The sequence below is a fragment of the Triticum dicoccoides genome, chromosome 3B, assembly GCF_002162155.2.
Source record: "Triticum dicoccoides isolate Atlit2015 ecotype Zavitan chromosome 3B, WEW_v2.0, whole genome shotgun sequence".
Lineage (NCBI taxonomy): Eukaryota > Viridiplantae > Streptophyta > Magnoliopsida > Poales > Poaceae > Triticum > Triticum dicoccoides.
This window is the reverse complement of record NC_041385.1, coordinates 765,844,539-765,849,834: the sequence shown is the minus strand read 5'-3', so window position 1 is coordinate 765,849,834 and position 5,296 is coordinate 765,844,539. Positions and strand designations below refer to the sequence as shown.

General features: G+C 45.8%; 1 pseudogene; it reads left to right on the top strand.

Moving 5' to 3' along the window:
- Positions 1 to 1,005: 1,005 nt before the first annotated feature.
- LOC119278372 lies at positions 1,006 to 4,779 on the top strand (annotated as a pseudogene).
- The last annotated feature ends 517 nt before the right edge of the window (positions 4,780 to 5,296 follow it).

Sequence of the window (5,296 nt, the reverse complement as noted above, 5' to 3'; positions counted from 1 at the left end):
GAGAGATCCCCGACTCCGCTTCCAAACGCGTGGGGAAGAGAAGTCTACTGCCGCCGGCGCCACCGGGCTACGCCGGGGCGACGAAGGGGGAAGGAGGAGGAGGGGGGCCGAGAGGGGGGAGGGGTGAGTGGTGGCGCTTCGTCGCCTCGCCAACGTACTACTATATCACAATGCAAGCTAGAGTACAATTTTCACCATTAACCAAGTACATGAGCATAGGGCTATAATAACACCTTTAGATAGGAACATGACACACCTGCAAGCATCACAACGGGCGAAATCGGCCAACACCGATCATGACTCTTACTTATCTCCCACACCCTCAACAAGGCAACATCGATGATGCAAAAAGGAGTTGGGTTGGGGCATGGGTTCGGTGGTTGGTCTCCTATGTGCCCAAAATATTTTTAAAGGGATATGAACAACAAATTTGTGATGTGGACATGAGTTGGAATCAGAGCCGCGACTAATGTTGACTCCTCACCTGGAAAAACGTTAATTTACGCGGGTTTGTTATGATTAGCATGTTATCAGTGGCTCGAGGAGGAAGGTGAATCCAGTGCCTTTGGATGTCGATCTATTGGTCAGGAAAGAAAGTGACTGATTGAAATGTTTTTTCAGGCACCTAACAAATAGCCACTCTTTTTTTCCATTCCTTTGTTTCGAAAGAGACTCTTAACGGGTAAGGCAAATTGTTCTTTGCCATGGTTCCAAAATTGATAAAGTCACACATTCATATTCGTTGCATTTGAGTTGAAAATACTTCAGATTCTGAAAACCACTTGCTTAAAGTTGCAAATATTCTTCGGTAAAAGATAGAAGAAGGCAACAACCCACCTATCAATGGAATGATACACCCCCTGAGTGTATTCTCGAAAAAGAAGAAGGCAACAACATTATCATCAATGTGTATCCAATAACAAAATATTTTTAAAGGGATATGAACAAAATTGTAAGGTGGGCATGGGTGGGAATAAGAGCTGCGACTGATGTCGACTCCTCACCTGGAAAAGTGATAATTCACTCAGGTTGGCTACAGGAACATGAAACCATGATTGGCTACTACATAGTGTACTGGTGACTGGTGAGAAGATTCCCTCGCCAAAGATATCTGCAAGCTGCAAGCAGGAGCTGAGGTGAGATCCGATGGAGGGGAGCGGCGGCGGCAAGCACTTCATCCTCGTCCACGGCCTCTGCCACGGCGCGTGGTGCTGGTACAAGCTGGCGCCCATGCTGCGCCGCGGGGCACCGGGTCACGGCGCTCGACATGGCCGCGTCCGGCGCGCACCCGGCATGGATGGACGAGGTGCCGTCCTTCGAGGACTACTCGCGGCCGCTGCTCGACGCCGTGGCGGCGGCACCCGCCGGCGACAGGCTGGTCCTGGTCGGGCACAGCCTCGGCGGGCTCAACCTCGCGCTCGCCATGGAGAGGTTCCCGCGCAAGGTCGCCGCGGCCGTGTTCCTCGCCGCGTGCATGGCGTGCGTCGGCAGGTACATGGGCGTCACCATCGAGGAGGTAGGCAGACCCTCCCAGAATCAAGCTAAAGGCCTCGATGAGCTCACATGGCCATTTTTCCGGAGCTCAGATGTTTCTTTTCTTTTTTTCGAAAAAGGGTTTTACCCCATCCTCTGCATCAAAAAAATGCATACGGCTCATATTATTAAAAATAATTCAGTAATAAAGTCTCCAAGTCTCAAAGTAAGGAATAAAACAAAACGCTCATAAGAGCCAGATCGTAAGCCACAACTGGCTGGCAAATAAAATAGAAGCACTACATGCCTATCCTATTACATGACCGCCATCCAAATCGGTTAAAAATAACCCGAGCTACCATCTCCCATCGAGTAGACGCAGTAGCCAAACGCCCCCTGGCCTCCGTCGGAGTGAGTAGCGACCACATACGGATCAATGTTGTGGCCCTGAAGATAACCTGCAAAAAGTGAATGTTCGATGTTCTGTTAAAAACCAAATCATTTCTGCAGTTCCATACTGCCCATAATAATGCACAAACTCCAACACGAATGTGCCTCGCTATATCCGAGTCAACCCCATCAAGCCACTTTCCAAATAACATGTTGATGGAGGAAGGCGGAGTAATATTAAAAGCAATATGAATCGAACGCCAAAGAATCTTAGCCAGCGGACAATCTAGAAAGAGGTGTCTGATAGTTTTGTTATGATCACAAAAACTACACCTAGTAGAACCCACCCAATTGCGTTTTGCCAGATTATCCTTTGTCAAGATGACTTGTTTATGTACGAACCACATAAACACTTTGATTCGCAAAGGCACCTTTACTTTCCAGACATGCTTCGAAGAGGTAATGACACTAGAGTTTATGACATCTAGGTACATGGATTTGACTGAAAACACACCGTCCTTAGTCAGTTTCCAATACAACCTATCTGGCTGTTGAGACAACTGGACATCCATCAACCTTCTTACGAGATGAAGCCAAGCCTCCCAATGATCACCAACTAGTGTCCTCCGAAAACTAATATTGAGGGGCGTGGACTGTAAAACGTTTGCAACGTAAGCCTCTCGTCGTTGAACAACGTTGTACAGAGTAGGATATTGAAGTGCGAGGGACGTCTCCCCAAGCCACGTATCCTCCCAGAACCTCGTATTAGCTCCATTGCCTACTAAGAACCTTGCCCTGTTGAAAAAGAGTGTCTTGAATCTCATCAACCCTTTTCAAAATGGTGAGTCAGTCGGTCGCAAAGTCACCTGTGCCAATGTTTTGGACTGAAGATACTTATTGCGCAAAATCTGAGCCCAAATAGCCACAGACTCGGACAAAAGTTTAAATAGCCACTTGCTGAGGAGACATCTATTCTTGACATCTAGATTTTCAATGCCTAGACCCCCTTGGTCCTTCGCCTACAGATGATGTCCCATTTTGCAAGCCTATACTTTCGTTTAAGCTCATCAATCTGCTAAAAGAATCGAGATCGATAAAAGTCTAATCTCTTCCTGACCCCCACCAGGACCTCAAAAAAGGATAGAACAAACATACGCATACTGGTAAGGACCGAATTAATCAGAATTAAACGCCCTCCATATGACATGAGCTTCCCTTTCCAACAGCTCAGTTTCTTTTCAAAACGATCTTCAATGCACTTCCACTCCTTGTTAGTCAGCTTATGATGATGAATGGGTATACCTAAGTACGTGAACGGTAACGAACCCAACTCACATCCGAACAATTGCTTATACGCCTCCTGGTCATCATTAGCTCTTCCAAAGCAGAACAATTCGCTCTTATGGAAGTTAATTTTGAGCCCGGACAATTGTTCAAATAAGCATAACACAAGCTTCATGTTTCTCGCTTTCGCCAAGTCATGCTCCGTAAAGATGATAGTATCATCAGCATACTGTAGTATGGAAATACCGCCATCAACTAGGTGCGGAACCAAGCCACTTATCTGCCTCGCATCCTTAGCCCGTCCTATTAAGATAGATAGCATATCAACCACTATGTTGAATAGAATCGGAGACATGGGATCTCCTTGCCTTAATCCTTTGTGTGTCTAGAAATAGTGACCTATATCATCATTCACTTTAATCCCTACACTCCCTTTTTGCATAAAGGACTCGATCTGGTCTCGTCAGGCCGTGTCAAAACCTTTCATACGCAAAGCTTGTTGAAGGAAAAGCCATTTAACTTTATCGTATGCTTTTTCGAAATTCACTTTAAAAACCACACCATCTAGTTTTTTCGAGTGGATCTCATGGAGCGTTTTATGCAAGACGACCACCCCTTCAAGGATATTTCTATCTGGCATGAAAGCAGTCTGGGACGGTTGCACAACTGAATGCGCAATCTGCATAAGTCTGTTCGTCTCAACCTTGGTGAAGATTTTAAAACTGACATTAAGCAGACAAATGGGCCTAAATTGCTCAATGCGAATAGCCTCTGTCTTCTTTTTAGGAAGAAGAGTTATCGTTTCAAAATTGAGCTTGAACAACTGAAGCTGCCCAATAAAAAACTCAGATGTGAACAATCATGGCTAATTTCTCGCGACTGTTGATAGTTCTCAAGAAGAACCACATCCGATTTTTTCATGGACAGCAAGATCATGGTTCTCAACACAGATCAAGGCCCTCGGCCTGCAGTCGCGCTTGGCCCCAAATTGTTGGCAGCGAAATTGTACGATCGAAGCTCAGTCGAGGTAACATCAACATAACAAAGAAAATAACTGCTTTTGAGTTTTGATGTCAACCAACCAACAACCTTTCTAGTACTATCATGCTCGCAACATGGACGCAGGACCTGACACTGGCTATATTGTTGGTGAGACCGGGCTGCCAGTTCGTGGACGACCCGATGATGAGGGACGAGGCTCTGCTCATCGACGCCAACTACGGGTCGGTGAAGAAGGTGTACGTTGTGCTCACGGACGACGTTTCCACCTCCGAGGAGATGCAGTGCTGGATGGTCGACCTGAGCCCGGGCACGGAGGCCGAGGTGCTCGCCGGAGCCGACCACATGGCCATGTGCTCCAAGCCCAGGGAACTCTGTGATGCTCTGCTCAGGATCGCCAACAGGTATGACTGAGAATGGTTGTGCACATCCACACGCTCAACAAGCATGCCAGACCAAACTCGAAAAGTCTGTTAAAAAAAGGAATTCCAGAATCTAGTACACCCTTCGATCCAAATTAATGGACGCGGTTAATTCAGATCGAAGGGAGTAAAGAAATTTGTACTGACTGATGACAAATGGAAGACCGAAGCATTACGCTAGTTCACCGTTAAATTGTTAGTGGTAGGTTAAATCGATTGCTGTTCCGTGAGAACTGGTCTCATATAATTTTTAAAAATTATATGAGACCAGGTCTCATATAAATCAGGTGAGACCCACCTTGATGAATGACATGTGGCATTCACAAATCATAAAGCATCTAATCTCTCCCCCCTGATTTCAGATGGGGGTGGGGTGGATGCTTTGTGATTTGTGAATGCCACGTGCCATATATCAGGATGGTTCTCACCTGCTAATCCGTGAGACCTGGTCTCATATAATTTTTTCCCTATTTGAAGACCCGATCATCCCGTTGCTATTTCCCCCGACTTTACCATATATAAATCATCATTAATCTAGAGGATATAATCTGAGAAGGTGTGACAGACTGGCAGACAAGCACGATGCTAAAATTGAGGAGCTGGCTAAGAAAAGAGCTGCTGCTAAAAATAATTATGGTAAGGAACATGAACTTGATTTTCATAATGCCTCCTTGTTATTCATTGCAGATAAAATTGAGATTGATCTGGGATGTTCAATTAATATGGTT